Consider the following 16,904-nt stretch of genomic DNA (forward strand, 5'->3'; position numbering starts at 1 on the left):
TTGTGGCATTTAAAGCCAGCACCTGAAAGCAAATAAAATGAATAGTGACAGTGAATTCCATCTTACACAGCATATGGCACAAAAATGAATGAAAAGATAGAAAAATTAAAATTAAAAGAACTTTGGCATTTAAAACCCATCGTACCAGCACAAGAAGTTGGAGTCCTTGTTTAAACCATCTTGTACAGTTTTGAACCAATGTATAAACTTAGTTTCTTGTGTTAGTCTCATGTTTCCCGATTTGAAGCCACCCATTAATACAGTGACGCGAAAATCGCTTAAACTGTATCCAGGTAAACAAAAGTGTGTTGGTATTGGGAGATCAGTATAATTTGTAATATCCTTTTTCCTGCTGTTAATAGTGGATCTGTGGTGTGTCATGCGATCCCGCAGTGGTTGACTTGTTTCTCCCACATAAATTCCTTTGGGGCATTTTGCACACATGATCAGGTATACCACATTAGATGAGTCGCAGGAAAAGGTGCCTTGTACTTTGTATTCCTGTTGTGTACCCGGTATTAGTATCCTGTCAGTGGAATGGATGTATTCACAGGTCCCACATGTTTTCCCTCGGCAGGGGAATGTTCCATTCTGTTCTTGCCTATTTAAGGCACTCCTCACTATCATCTGCTCAAGATTGGGTGGCTGTCGGAACGCAAGGAGGGGAGGTTCAGGGAATATCTTTTTCAGTCTCTGATGCTTGTGTAGAACAGGATGAAGTTCTTTTGCAATCTTTCTTAAGATTTCCAAGCGTGGGTTGTAGGTTACTACCAGTGGGACACGGCTCTCTTCCTGGCTCTGCTTGTACTCCAGGAGCTGAGTCCTAGGGATGTTGTTAGCTTTCCTGATTTGGGTCTCAGCCATTAGAGGATTGTATCCCTGTTTTATGAAATTCTTCTTCAGGTAACCCAGGTGTTTGTCTTTGTCATCCTTGTCAGAACAGATCCGATTGCATCTTATTGCCTGGCTGTAAATTATGGAATTCTTTATATGTTTGGGGTGGAAACTGTCATACCTGAGGTATGTGGGACGATCCGTCGGTTTGCGGTACATGGACGTTTGTAAGCTGTTCTCTCTGATGTATATGGTGGTGTCAAGAAAGTTAATCTCCTTGTGAGAGTAGCTCAATTTCAGTTTGATTGTGGGATGGAAAGCATTGAAGTTCCTGTGAAATTGGACAAGATCCTCCTCACTTGCAGACCAGATGATCAAGATGTCGTCGATAAAACGGAAGTAGGCCATGGGTTTTATATGACAAGTATTCAGGTATTCTTCTTCAATCTTTGCCATGAAGAGATTTGCGTACTGCGGTGCAAACCGTGAGCCCATTGCCACTCCCATTTGCTGCAAATAGAGGTCCTCCCCAAAAGTGAAATAATTGTGTGCGAGAACGAATCTCATTAGTCCAGCAATTGAGTTTATAGGTGTGCCCAAACCTTGAAGATATTTGCGACAGGCCGCAATTCCATCATTGTGGGGAATGTTGGTGTACAGAGACTCTACATCCATAGTGGCAAGAATGGTGCCTTCAGGCACTGGGCCAATGGCTGCCAGTTGGTTCAGGAGGTGTGTAGTATCCTGTATGTAGCTGGGTCTTTTACAGACTAGAGGCTTCAAAATGTTTTCCAACCACCCTGAGATATTCTCTGTGAGAGTTCCATTCCCTGAGATTATGGGCCTGCCTGGGTTCCCCTCTTTGTGGACTTTGGGAAGCATGTAAAAGCAGGCGGTTCTCGGCTTTTCCGGGATAAGAGTCTGTACATGAAGCCTGGTGTTTACGGGCAATTTCTTTACCATCCTATTGAGTGCCATCCTGTACCTTTTTGTTGGGTCCTCCTGTAATTTGGCATAGTGCATGGTGTTAGACAACTGTCTTTGTGCCTCATGGATATAGTCACCGGTGTTCATGATGACTATGGCACCCCCTTTATCCACTGGCTTAATAATAATGTCCTTATTCTCCTTAAGGGATGTGATAGCTTGTTGCTCTTGCAATGTTATGTTATGAGCCAGTGTTTTTCTTTTATTCAGAACCCTGTCAGAGATTTGGCATCTAAATTTGTTGATGTATTTGTCCAGGGTAGGATTTTTTCCAGCTGCAGGGGTCCATCCGCGTTTTTTTGTGGATCTGGTGTGTGTTGGCTCATTATCAGTAGTGTTGCAAGATTCCTTGTCATAGTAGTGTTCCTTGAGATGTAGCTTCCTGAAGAATTGTTCCATATCACCACAGAGTGCAATCTTGTCTATGGGCTTTGCAGGGCAAAATGACAGGCCTTTGGACAGTACTGCCATTTCAGCTTCAGTGGCCTGATAAGAGGAAAGGTTAATGACACCTGTGGGTTGCTCTTTCTCTGCTGCTGCGGAATCCAAGTGTCCACTCTTTATTTTGAGTCTCTGAAGTTTTTTCTTCTTGTTTTTAATTAAGATCCTCTGCAATTTCCTATAAAAGGTCTGTAGCTGTTCCCATGCTCCTGTGGGGTCATCAGTTAAAGATGATTTCAGACTTTGTATATGGTCCTTCACAATCCTCTTCAGGTTATAGCAGATTTTTATTAGGTTGTTTCGTACTCTCTCCGAGCTCCTCCTGCAGATTTGTTCTGCAAACCTGCTATTGTATGTATGCAGGGTGGGATTCTGTATCCTCAGTCCTTGTGGTATAAGGTTCTCCTTTTTGCATGTAGTCAAGAAAAAGATGTCGCTGTCCAGCTGTGCAAGTTTCTTTAGGTCTTTTTTCAGTTCCAGGAATGTGCGGTACATTGCGGTATCTTTCAGCATAGTAGAAGCAGTAAAGTGTTGTACCGTGTTAGCCATGAGTAAAAGCAAGAAGTTTTGAATCAGGATGATACCATTTATTGGCTAACTTAGAGATGGATAAACAGTGAGCTTTCGACTTATAAAAAGCCTTCGTCGGACTGGTTCCTGACCAGAACTGAAAAACACAGCTTATATACACTGACATACAGAGGAGAAACATTCTTTAGCAAACATAAATGTAATTAGATGCCTTAACTGTTACTGAGGAGGCTTTCCCAGGCATCCTATCTAAATTGATAAGATCAATAGAATCCTCAACATGACATAAAGCAGACTCTGGTGATGAAGAGACATCGTAAATTCCGAATTCAAATGGTAACTGGCCTGGTTACATGCACCATTAATTCTAAGCTTAAGAGAATTGTGGCATTTAAAGCCAGCACCTGAAAGCAAATAAAATGAATAGTGACAGTGAATTCCATCTTACACAGCATATGGCACAAAAATGAATGAAAAGATAGAAAAATTAATTTAAAAGAACTGTGGCATTTAAAACCCATCGTACCAGCACAAGAAGTTGGAGTCCTTGTTTAAACCATCTTGTACAGTTTTGAACCAATGTATAAACTTAGTTTCTTGTGTTAGTCTCATGTTTCCCGATTTGAAGCCACCCATTAATACAGTGACGCGAAAATCGCTTAAACTGTGTCCAGGTAAACAAAAGTGTGTTGGTATTGGGAGATCAGTATAATTTGTAATATCCTTTTTCCTGCTGTTAATAGTGGATCTGTGGTGTGTCATGCGATCCCGCAGTGGTTGACTTGTTTCTCCCACATAAATTCCTTTGGGGCATTTTGCACACATGATCAGGTATACCACATTAGATGAGTCGCAGGAAAAGGTGCCTTGTACTTTGTATTCCTGTTGTGTACCCGGTATTAGTATCCTGTCAGTGGAATGGATGTATTCACAGGTCCCACATGTTTTCCCTCGGCAGGGGAATGTTCCATTCTGTTCTTGCCTATTTAAGGCACTCCTCACTATCATCTGCTTAAGATTGGGTGGCTGTCGGAACGCAAGGAGGGGAGGTTCAGGGAATATCTTTTTCAGTCTCTGATCCTTGTGTAGAACAGGATGAAGTTCTTTTGCAATCTTTCTTAAGATTTCCAAGCGTGGGTTGTAGGTTACTACCAGTGGGACACGGCTCTCTTCCTGGCTCTGCTTGTACTCCAGGAGCTGAGTCCTAGGGATGTTGTTAGCTTTCCTGATTTGGGTCTCAGCCATTAGAGGATTGTATCCCTTTTTTATGAAATTCTTCTTCAGTTGTCTCTTTAAAAGGACAACTGTTGTGAGAGGGATATGGAGGCTTTAAGCAATACTAGTTGCATGGCTGTCCTGCTGATCCTCTGCCTCTAATACATTTAGCCTTTTAGCATGCTTGTTTCTGGGCCAAAGAGATCACATGTCTGCCAGGCAACTAGTATTGTTTAATGGGAAATAAATATGGCAGCCTCCATATAGCTCTCATTACAGTTGTCCATTAAAAAAAAACACAGAAAGTCCACTGTCATGAACTTTATTTTGTTTTATTGCTTGGATGCATCCACACGTGATATTTTGTTTAATACTGTAGATAAACTGTGGTTGTGAAAAACATTACAGTACTATGTTTCTTCTTTTAGTATAATTACAAACTTGCACTAAATGTAGTCTTCAGCCACAAGGCATTGCTCCTGCATCCTCTCTCACCTGGGGTTACTGTCTGTTGTGAAATATTTTATCTGCCTGTAAGTTATACTTATTATTGAATATAACAGCATATTTCTTGCTAACTGCGTTTGACTTTCTTCATGGACATAACAGAAAAAGTTGTCACAGGACGCAGAAAATGTTTGTAATGTTTTACATCTTAGACACTATAAGCAGAGTGGTGCAAAATGTCAGCAATGTAGGCAGAGTATAGTGCATTTGGGAGTTGTAGGATTGGGACAGTTGTATAAGGTGGCCATGTAAGAATCAACCAAAATGTTTGGTTTTCTAATTTTTGACAAATGTTATTTTTTTAAATAATTTGGTATATAGCCATGATGGAAAATTATGATATGCTGTATTATTATACTGTATTATTAGACAAAAATAATAGTGTGTGGTGGATTGGTTTGATTTTTCCAACAACACAATCAATCAAGAAAATGTATTGAATTTAAAAGATCAAAAGAAAAAATGTAAGGTGTATGGCCATCTTTAAGGCCCCATTCACACTTAGAAGTGCAAAACGCCAGCGATTTTTACCGGCGTTTTGTGGGAGTGATTTTTTTGCGATTTCACGCGGAAAAATCACTGGACAGTGCAGTGATTTCGCGTTTAGCGCTTCTATAGGACTGAAACGCGACAGCCAGGGAATCACCTGAAAATGGTGCAGGCTACGCATTTGCATTTCGCATTTTTGGGCGATATTCGGCGATTAGCGCAAATTGCCCAAGTAAGAACAGGCCCATAGGGTTTTATTACACTAGCGCTTTCAAAAGCGCTAGCGTTTGAGCGTTTTGCCGAAATCGTCGGGGCCTAAAGGGGACCTGAGATGAGAGGGATATGAAAGCTGCCATATTTATTTCCTTTAAAAAATGCCAGTTGCCTGTCTGTCCTGCAATTTATCCCAGAAGATCAACAGGGATTACAGGCAATTGGCATTGTTTACAAGGAAATAAATATGGCAGCCCCCATATCCCTCTCACTTTGGGTTCCCTTTAGGCTGATTTAACAGTGGGACGTTACAGGTGCACGTTAGAGCAGCCGTAACGCAGCCCACCGCACAGTAATGAAAAATCAATGGGCTGTTCACAGTGCCCACGTTGCGTTACATTGTAACGCAGCACGTCAAGTTAACCTTCCTGGCGGTAAAGATTTGCATAATTTTTTTTTGCTACACGCAGCTAGCACTTTGCTACCTGTGTGTGCTCACCGATCGCCGCCGCTTCGCGCTGATTCGCCGCTACCCCCCCCAGACCCCTTGCGCAGCCTGGCCTATCAGCACCAGGCAGCGCTGAGTGGTGGATTGGGACTCCTGACGACGTCGATGGCATCATCACGACTGTCGCCATGGCGACGGGAAAAGCCCTCCAGGAAAACCTGTTCTTTGAACGGGATTTACTGATTGCAGATCACCGCAGACGATCGGAGCGGGTGGGGGGATGCCCTAGGCTCGCTACATGATTTAAATTTAAAAAAAAACTGCTGTGCTGCCCCCTGGTGGTTTTTAATAGACCCTCAGGAGGGTTAAAGTGCTGCATTCAAAATAAATCATGAGGCTGTGCGCAAATTCTGGCCCGTGTTGAGCACGGATAAGGAGATTGGAACTTTGTTTCAGAATGAGCCTGTGTTTTCCTTAAGACGGGGGAAAACTATTCAAGATTATGTGAGAAAGGTAGACACAGCACCCGATAGGAAACAAGTGATTACTGGCAAAATGGGTACTCATCCGTGCTTAAATTGCAATGTGTGCAACGCTATTATCAAAGGAGATGCTATTTGTCATCCGCACACTGGCCAGAAGGTCAAAATCAAGGGCAGATATTACTGTACAACCCCGTGGGTGATATACGGCCTCAAATGTCCGTGCGGCCTTATGTACGTAGGAGAAACGACTAGAATGGTAAAAAAGCGCATACAAGAACACAAAAGGGACATAACTAGGTTCTCCAAAGGGGAAAGTGACTATGAAACATCAGTGTCAAGACATTTCAAAGAAAAGGGCCACAATGCAGCGCAATTAAAATGGTGTGTGTTGGAGGCTATGCAAATGTCAGAGGATGGAGGCGATTTGGAGAAAAGATTAAAAAGTAAGAATCCAAATGGATCCATGACCTAGACGTTGTTCATCCAAGAGGCATGAATGAGAGGCTGCCATTGAAATGCTTTTTATGAACGTTAGTTTAAATGCAGTAGTGCAGTAGTGTGAAACATGACAACTTTAAGCATTCAGCCCCCATGCAATATACAACAATAGGGATTACCAGCTTTGGTGCAACAACGTGGAATGTGTTAATCCTGATTGTTTAGTGTAATAGTGTGGAACATGATTTTAATGTGCATTTGCATTATTACCTATTTTTTATGTTTACAGGTTGTTCTTATGAGAGGGTAGACTGTAATGGGAGTGCCCAGAATCTCGGTCAGTGACTATTATATCATGGGTAGCCCAAAGGAGTGCCCTTGAATGGAGCATTGGACTATTTAAATAAGTTGCACATTTTTGCACATTTTTGTACGTTTTTGTATATTGTATTTATAAGGTAATCACTGTGGGTTAATGATATGGGTGGAGCCAGATATGGACTCGGGTGTGGCACACTTATCCCAGTCTTTATCTGTTTTTTGGTGGTGTGAGACATTGTTATGCACCTGATGAAGGATTTTCCGTAACATGTAGTGCTTCTGTTTCTCAATACAAGCATATTTGCAGCCAGTGGTGTGCCGCCTCATGATTTATTTTGAACGTTATTAGGAGACCGTGTGAGCAATCCGGTCGAGGCTCGGCACCGGCAAACTCCAGGATACAAAATACCTGGCACTGCTACCGTGGAATTGCACAGTTTAAAGTGCTGCATGGAGTACGTTATACGCGGCTAAGCTGCGTTAGACTGTTTGCACATGCTCAGTAATGTTGGAGGAGGAGGTCTCCCCTCCTCCTCATCCTCGGACAGCCACATGGCTAATTAATATTCACTGCACGGTGTGACATGCAGTGTTAACTTCCTGGAGCGCCGCTCTGTGCGACGATTGGCTGGCGGGACCACGTGATGCGGATCACGTGGTCTCTGCATCCATAGCACAGAAAAGGCGCACCAAGAGCTGCATAATGCGGCTCTTGGTAGCGTCCTCCACCAAACCACCTGGCGTTGCGTTAGGGGCACGTTATGCGACCTATAACGTCCCCTAAAACGCAACGTCCTGGTGGGAAAGCAGGCTTAATCTTTATGAAGGTTGCCCATTACGGTAAGGTCTCTTTAACATGAAAGGCTAAAGGTGCTTAATTCACCACTTGGCTGCTTCCATGCACTACACAGGTGCTTGCTAGTGCTCGGCATGGATGATGGAAAGGCAGCCCTCCTATGGTTGCATCTGTGTGTGTCTAAGGATGACACATGTAGGGTTACAAGTGCTGCTGTTCTGCTGTATGAAAGTACATCCAAAAGGCACATGTGACTGGCAGCTGGGAGGCTGAACTTCCCAATAAGCGTGTAGTTCAGTCTCTTGCATGAAAAAGTCCTAACATAAAACCTAGGTTTCAACTAATTAGATAAGCTTCGCATTAAACTTTCCTTGGTGTTATTCCTGAGTCTAGCCTTTTTTCTTTTTTTACTACCACCTAACCATAACACTAGCTTTACACTCAAACTAATTTTCCTATGTCAATTGCGTCATATCTACCACTAATGCTCAATAGAATTTGCAGGGATGAGGACATTTTCTATATTTAGCTAAAAGTTCAAGACAAAATAACAGAAGAGCACACATTTTTGTTGTAGCACTATCCTCCCTCCAAACACAATGCATGCAATTTGCAAAAACTCAACATAGGTTTACAATAAATGTAAGAAAAATCAATCATATAACAATAATTACACATCTGGAAAAAAAAAACCTTTCATTTCCCAAAAAATAGTATACAGTCCAAAATGTGTTTTCTGTGATCCTTTAAGTCAGTAACGATTTTTATGCTCCAAGCTGCATGATCATTTTTTTAAGCCCAAAATATGTTTCCCAGCTCACAGGCTGCTTCTTTAGAGGCAAATCATCATTTCAGTGCACCACATATTCTCAAAGAACATATCAAACCCTGGACGGGTAACTCATTGACCCAAGATTTACCTAAAACAACCACACACTCGGAACATTATTATTATGATTTATTGTACATATAAAGCTCCAACATATTATTCAGTACTGCACAATAGATAAATGGGATTAACAAGGTAGGACACAAGGAGCTCACAACAAAGAACAAGATCATGCAAATGACTTTGATAACAGTAGTACCATGTCTTTTGTAAAAATAGATTAGAGTCAGTTCTAGTCCACAAGAGGGGTGTCAGACAGTGAGATTGCATAATCAAGATGGAAACACTAGGGAGGAGGGCCCTGCCAGAGGCTTAGGATCTAAAGGGTGGGGGTAGAGACACAATAGGTGTGTCTGTTGACAGGGTGTCTAGCAGAATGTATCATGGTACTGATGCAAGGGGGAGGGGGAGAGGGCAAGCATGAAAAGATGAGTCTTGAGGGCTAATTTTAAGGAATGGGGGCAAGTCTGATGGCTGGTGGGAGCAAATTCCAGAGAGTGGGGGCAACCCTAGTGAAGTCCTGCAATTGTGTATGGCAGTGAGAAGTGCACAGTGCGAACAGGCGCAGGTCGGAGGATCGGAGGGAGCGGGCTGGTATGTGTTTGTTTGCAAGATCACAGATGTAGGTCGGTCAGGTCATGTGCATCGATTTGTAGGCCAGACACTGAATTTTGAAGTTGATCTTGAAGCGGATGAGTGGCCAGTAGAGGGCTTTACAGAGGGGAGTTGGGGAGGTGCTGCAATGAGAGGAGTGGATCAGTAAGGCTGCTGAATTTATTACCGATTGAAGGGGGGTGATGCAGCTTAGAAGGAGGCTTGATGAAAGGAAATTGTAATAGTCAATGTGGGAGATGACAAGGGCATAGATGAGAAGGTTAGTGGTGTCCAGGGACAGGTAAGAGCGAATCCTGGAGATGTTGCGGAGATGGAAGTTGCAGGATCAGGTAATACTTTTTCAAGGGTGGCACCTAGACAGCAGGCTTGAGGGGTAGGGTGGATGGTATTATTGTCGATCGTGATATACATATCTGGGGGGGGTGTTGCAGCTGTGCAAGCCGGGAATATCAGCTCAGTCTTGTCCAGATTAAGCTTCAGGAACCTGATCGTTATTGAGGAGGAGATAACCACAGAGAACATAATGTGTCAGCATGCCCTAATGTCCTCACCCAGGTTGAAGTTAGTTGCATGTTATCACAAACCAATTTGCTATGAGACCTGGGGAATCATGTCTCAAATAATAATTATAAAAAAGTACCTCCAGTGTACTGACTTACAAATAAATACAATTAATATTTCCCTTATAATTCTGTAATGTACTGTAGGTTCGGTGAATGAACAGGAATACAAATCACCCATTTGCCAAGAAATTACCATAGTTTGTAAACCCCCGCCCCCCTTGGGTTTTTTTAGGGATAGCAGATCAACAGGAAACAGCATCAAAACCACAGATAAAACTACCATTGCAAAAAAACTAGTATAATATTGATAACCAAACATCACTTATATTATAATTATCTTCATCCGGTGGCTAAAATATCATGCACCACTTTAAATGCATCCTCACAGAGACACTTGTAAAAATAAGAATTAAAATAAGAATTAAAAGAGCACACACAGGGTTAACTGATCAAGTGTGAGGGGAATTTCCCCTCTCCTCATGGCTCATTCTGTCAGTTTTAGAGTCAGTAAAGTTTGAAAGTAAAACCATATACAATAAGCGGGATATCAACCTAAATTTATGCTGAGTCTCACCTATATTATATTATAGAACAAACAGTAGTAGCATAGGGAGCCTCTGTTAATAATGAAAAAAGCACTTTTATTAAATACAAGCAAACCCAGGATCCCTCCCCTTTAAAATCCCCTAAAAAGGCTGTAACATTGAGGTCTAGGGCCTAACTAAAGGAGTGCACTCCTAATGTCAGTTATATATTGGATATTTTCTTCAGGGCCCCCTTTAAGTAAGTAGCAATGTCTGTGCGTTTTGCCTCAAAATGTTAGTGTCAGGCGACAATAGCTCATCCTCCAAGCAGCCAGTTAGTATGCACAGTATAAGCAAGCAGTTATGATAGTAGCAGTAGCTCTGTTTCCCATAGCTGGTAGTATTGTCGTATGTCGACTAAGCCTCTAGTGCGCCCCTCATTGCATGTATAGCCGCTTATGCTGAATGCGTACTCGTTTGCACCAGTCTCTGGTTTAACATACATCCAGACTCACGTGCCCGTAGGGGGGTTTGTTTCGCATTCCGTTTTGGGGCGGGTACTGCCGGCACTGATCAGTTTGTTAGCCGGGTTCCCTGCGCGCCCTCTTGTGAAGCGTCTCCAGTCCCCTGTGCAAAGACAAATTGAAACGAGAGCCCCAATAGTGTATTATTGTTACAGATTATGGAGTTTATCTAGAAGAAATAATACTCACAAGTGTGGGTTGCCAGTCCAGGCAACCACTATCAGCGCAGACGGGGAGTTTAAACCTGTCCCCGCTCAGGTTAAAAGGTCGCTCTCTGTAGATAGAAGGTGTTCACACCCATCCAACTGGTGGACTCAATCGTGTTCAAAACAAGGTAACAGAGGCGCCCCAAGAATAAAATCACTAGATTTAAAATAACATGGGGGGGGGGGGGTGCTGGATGATACACCTTCCCCAAGAAGACAAATCGCACTGATTCACATAAATGAACAGTTTAATTTTCACTCCTTAATTTTCACTTTTGAGGAGTGAAAATTAAACTGTTCATTTATGTGAATCAGTGCGATTTGTCTTCTTGGGGAAGGTGTATCATCCAGCACCCCCCCCCCATGTTATTTTAAATCTAGTGATTTTATTCTTGGGGCGCCTCTGTTACCTTGTTTTGAACAAGTCCCCTGTGCGGTTAGCAGTCTTCTTAGTCTGGGAGTGAGCGGAGGCTGTGAGGTAGCTGTGAGGTTAGCGTAGTCGCATGGCGGCAGCCCAGACATTGCTACTTACTTAAAGGGGGCCCTGAAGAAAATATCCAATATATAACTGACATTAGGAGTGCACTCCTTTAGTTAGGCCCTAGACCTCAATGTTACAGCCTTTTTAGGGGATTTTAAAGGGGAGGGATCCTGGGTTTGCTTGTATTTAATAAAAGTGTTTTTTTCATTATTAACAGAGGCTCCCTATGCTACTACTGTTTGTTCTAAAGTTTGAAAGTAGTTTGATAACAGTAAACAAAGAGGTTTCCAGTGAAATGTATACACCAGTACTTAGCAGCACTTCCCAAACAATCCCTATTTCAATTGAAAAAAATATGTAAATCCATAGTGTTCCTTTAATTTAACATCAGCGGCTAAGGCGGTGCCCAGATTTTCCTGGTGCCATTCTAGCCCCAAATGTTTTTTTTCAATGAATTAGACATTTTACATAGACACGTATTTTTAAAATCATTTATGAATATTGAGGTAGTTCATTAATTGTCAGAATAATATCTTTTACCAGCGTTTACACAATTTACATAATGGGCATTGCTCAAATAACGTGTTTTAGAATGTGAGTAATGTGTTGTACAAGCAACATGTGCATTATTGTACACTAGTGACCTAAGCCCTTTTAAAAATGGGGTCTAGGTCTGTCTCCATGCGTGCGCACCCAACCGCCGCTCGCACGTGCGCCCCCGGCCGGACCACCTCCTGGCCCCTGCGTCCTATCCCAACAGCTGTGTCAGGATATGCGCAGTAGCGCAAAAGCACTGACACAAGGACATGGGACGCAGGGGCACTTGTAGTAGGATAATGTGAGTAAGGGCCTTTTTACACTTAATCAGTTGCTCTCGGTTATAACTGAAAGAAAACTGATTTTCAAAGTAATGCCCATGTTTTCCTATGATGCAGTTCCAACTATATGCGTTTTAACAGAAATCTTTTTCACAATGCACTGCTATGGGAAAAACGTGTACCAGCGCGTACTAACGCATACTAATGCCCACTAACGCATACCAACGCATTAAGTGTAAAAGGGCCCTTATGCTATTTTCTCAATGCCCATTACATACATACATAAATACCAGTAAGGTGTAAGTGCTCTATCTGTTAAATTTTACTGGCAGTTAGTGAATCTTGAAAGGATTAGTTACAGGTTTCTAATTTCTTCCACGTAAACTAATCAGCTACAACATTAACACCTTTCAAGGGCTGGGATATATTAATCAACAAGGGAACATTCAGTTTTAGAAGATGGTTCTGAAAGAATGAAACATGGGCAAGCACAAGCATCTGAGTGACTGACAAGGGACACATTGTGATGGCTACACAATTGGTTCAGAGTATCTCCAAACTGGCTGATCTTGTGGTTCCTGCTATGCACTGGCTAGTAACTACCAGAAGTGGATTATAGAAGGATAACTGGTGAATGGATGACAGCATCATTCATGCTCATTGCTCATTGATGCTTCTCTGGAGTGAAAGCTAGCTGCTCTGGCAGAACAGCATATAAAGCCTACTGTAGTACAAACTGCTGGAAAACGTAATGCTGAACTTGAGAGAAAAGTGTTAGAACACAGAGGGCATTGCAGCTTGCTGCATATGGAGCTGCACAACTTCAGACTAGTTCGAATGCCCTTGCTAAGCCCAGACTATTACTGAAAGTATATATAATGGGTATGTAGGTGTCGGATCTGGAACAATGTAATTAAGTGCAGTGGTTTTATAAACCGTATTTAAAAAAAATTTGGGGGGTCTCTAAACTCTCAGACTTCAGTCTGATTCTAGGTGCCACATAGCACCTGAGTCCACCGCCCGCTGATGGGTAATTCAGGGACCACAAATTATTTCTCCCTCTGAGTTGCTACGACTCGGAGGGGGAATAATAATTATCGCCATTCGGCTCTCCCTGCGCCAAAGAGACCGGGCGGCCAAAAACAAAAGTACACATATGATTAACCATCTTTGTGATGCGTTATAAAGAGAAGTCTGACCCACGGTGGCCGCCACCTCACAACCTACAAGCTTGAAAGGGTCTGTTGCTAATACCAGATCCCACAGCACACCTCCAGAGGTCCATGCTTCAAAGGGTCAGAGCTAATACCATAGCATAAGGCGTACCTACACAACTTTACATAGGTGGTTTTAATGTTTTGGATGATCAATTTATGTATCTAAATTTCTAAAAACAAACCAAAAAAAACCTGTAAATGTGCTTTACTGTCATGACAACTGCGTCCAAATAATAACAGTATTACATAGAAATCATCCCACGGCATCATAAAAAATCTCTAAGTTTATTACTGGAAAAGACATGTTTTAAAGAGATAATGGCAAGAAGTGCCTTCATGTGGTGTGTATGGACCACTCCCTGGACCAGGATGATGCATGCAGCTTGCTCCAGCTTGTACAGAGACAGTCAGACCATAGTCCCCTCCCTCCTATTCCTCCTCTTAACCCAGCTCTAGCAGAACATGTGCAGGTCCGTCATCATTACACAGTGTACACACAGCAGGCGTGCTCTCTCATCACATCACCGACCATCCTCATCTCCTCATTTCTTCACAGGTAAGAGAAGCATTAATTGTGTCTTGTGACTTTTATGGATGCTTAGCTAATGACAAAGGAGAGCTGCAAAAAAAAGGCATTTTGTCTGAAAGAATGAGGCTGGATGCTCGGTGCTTGAAGCACAGCACTGCAGGCCTGCCTGATGCTGATGTGACTGTATTGCTTTCCTTGCTGGTAATAAATTATAGCAGAGGATGGAGGATCGTGTGTTGCCCAAAGCATGTGTGTTCTGCTCTCATGTTACGCTGAATGTCGGCTTGCAAGCTGCAGTGTGCACAATCAGCTTAGCATCGGGGGGAATTACATAGCAGCATGCTTCCTTTACTGGTACAGTTTACAGATTTCATCTGATAAGGGACTGTCTCTCTATTACATCATGTGATGCAACCAAACACCTGCTTAAATGTATGACTGAATACTGTATCATGACACGTCCATACAAGCATGATGACTCCACAAAGGCACTAAAAGGAATAAGCATTTTATATACCCATAGAAATGGAAGTTTACAGTTCAATTCATTGTATAGTTTTGTTTTTTTTTCAGATCATTTCTATTAGTTATGTCTGGTTCACGTACTGGTACTCATTTGTCTTCCTAAAATGCAAGGTATTTGTGCTGGACACTTGCAAATACCTTCTGTTTTAGGACAGCAACATTGTACCACAGAATATGTTGGTGCTTTATAAAACAATAATAATAATAAATGTACTTGACATAGATTCTTTAGTATGATGGGAAGAGGTGGTGTAGTTGGTTCTTCTGATCTTTCATAAAAATCCTATTCGGTTCTTATTCTCATTGCCTGAACTGGGTCCCCTGTAACACCATTATGTTTATTCTGGCATACACACTTATTAGATGGGCGAGCTGTTTCACTGCACATGAGCAGACACTGCTTTTTTCCCCTCACAGTCACCAAAGGAGCGTGTGAAGGTCAGAATGCAGAAATGTGGTTAAATCTTGATGTCATTACCCCTTTAGATGGCCTTAAATCTCATTAGGACGATGAAGGTCCTAATCTTATAAGCCGACAGGGTGGATGAAGGGATGATGGTAGTGCTGCTGGCGCAACATCCATCTTTTACATCTCAGTCACTGATGTAAAGCCGTGTTTCTAGATTTTAATTTATGAGCTGTTTGGGAATGCTGGGAAATCCTGTAATAGGCATGTATGGAAGCCATGCTTTTATAGGTAGTCCCTTGCCGTTCAAGAGCAGTTGGTACCCCCCTTCCTCCATGTAAACTACGGTAGAGTAAACCCAGCCTGGCTGCTGCTGGTGTGCTTTGTATTACTCACAGCGCCCGCCCCTCCTCCCACTCCTGTGTGTCTGTCTGTGTTCTCAATGACAAGGGTAGGCTCCTTTCATCTGGAGTGGAACGCCCCACATCATTGTTTCCGTGTCATCTTTAAAACATGAACTTTCCCCTGAAACTCCAGCAGGTGAATTTTTGAATACAAAAAAAAAAGATATACACCATCTAAAAGTGATGGAAAAGTTGCCTTGTTTCACTTACTTAAATATAGACGATGTTTAGCAGAAAATAAACTGCATGTTTTATAATTAGTGGATATGAGCAAGCTGGTATGAATCATCGTTAATACAGGTTTTTTATTACAAGCATGGGTTAGCTATTTCTATTTTAAATTTCAAGATGCAGCATGTAAGTTGTACTCTCCTGCCTTTCCCTCTTCTTTCCTTCCTTTTTCACTGTATCTGTCGTTGTTGCACACCATCTCTCTCTCTCTCACCATCTTTTTCTCTCACCTTTTTAAAAAACTCTTTTTCAGTCCATCTGCCCCTTTTTTCTGTTCCCCTCGCTCTCTGTCCCATCTGTTTCCCTCCTGTTTCTCTGACTGTATACGGTATTCCCTCTTTTTCTGTTGATCTATCTCTTTCTCTCTCTCTCTGTTGGACTCTCTCCTTACTCCTTTCTCTTTCCTACTCTATCTTTTTCATTTTCTCCCTCCCCCTCTCCCTCTCCTTCTTCTTACTGTCTCTCTCTTTATTCATATTTCCCATCCATCTTTCTGCACTTTTTTTTATGCAATTTCTGTTATAAGAGACAGATTCTTGAAGGATTAATTAACTAGAAGTCATTTTTCTTTTTTGATACATTTCCCCAGAAAATTGGATGTATGAGACAAGCATTCATTGTTGAAATATTCACCTTATTTATAAAGCGTTGATATTATTGGCTCAATAATTTCCCTTTCTAAAGAACTGTTCAGTGTCTGCAATTGTTATCGATATTTTCATCGACCTGGCTTTGTAAAGACTAGCATGTTAGTTTTAAATATTTATGAACATTTCAATTTTGCAAAACCTATTTCCTGTGAAAATTGGCAATTTTGATTCGTGAGGAAACTGCGGTCAAGTAACTGCCATTTTTACCATATAGAATTTATAGTCCGTGAGATTCCTCTTTAAGTGGAGGATATTGCATGTTGCAGCATGTGGTAGTGGAGGATACTGCATGTTACAGCATGTGCAATACCCCTTTTTTATTGCTGTCCTATGGACAGCCCCATCAAAGCCCATTAGTATCTTTACAACTCACCAGAAAGCAAACCCTTCCCATTTACTGGGTTGGCTGATGCTGACATAGGCACTAGCAATGATTGCATCAGAAGAAATAAACACAAAGGGGTTGCTGTCGCAATATAATGATGTACACTAAAGCTGTAATTAATATTTATTAAAAGGTTAATAGTTTTTGCCCCAGAAAGTGATGAGCGGGCAGGATTTCTGTTTTTCCTCACCCTTTAAGGCCTCTTTCACAGTGGGAAGTTGCGTTTGATGCG

At 42.0% G+C, this 16,904-nt stretch overlaps 1 protein-coding gene across 1 annotated transcript in view; it reads left to right on the forward strand.

The window, feature by feature from the left end:
* The first annotated feature begins 13,993 nt into the window (after window positions 1–13,993).
* SLC6A15 (solute carrier family 6 member 15) overlaps window positions 13,994–16,904 on the forward strand; it is an 86,187-nt gene continuing 83,276 nt past the window's right edge. The window contains exon 1 of the mRNA XM_068276849.1: window positions 13,994–14,098. The gene's annotated coding sequence lies outside the window, so the exon portion shown is untranslated. The remainder of the gene's footprint in view (window positions 14,099–16,904) is intronic.

This window comes from Hyperolius riggenbachi, chromosome 3, assembly GCF_040937935.1.
Source record: "Hyperolius riggenbachi isolate aHypRig1 chromosome 3, aHypRig1.pri, whole genome shotgun sequence".
In the NCBI taxonomy this organism is placed as follows: domain Eukaryota; kingdom Metazoa; phylum Chordata; class Amphibia; order Anura; family Hyperoliidae; genus Hyperolius; species Hyperolius riggenbachi.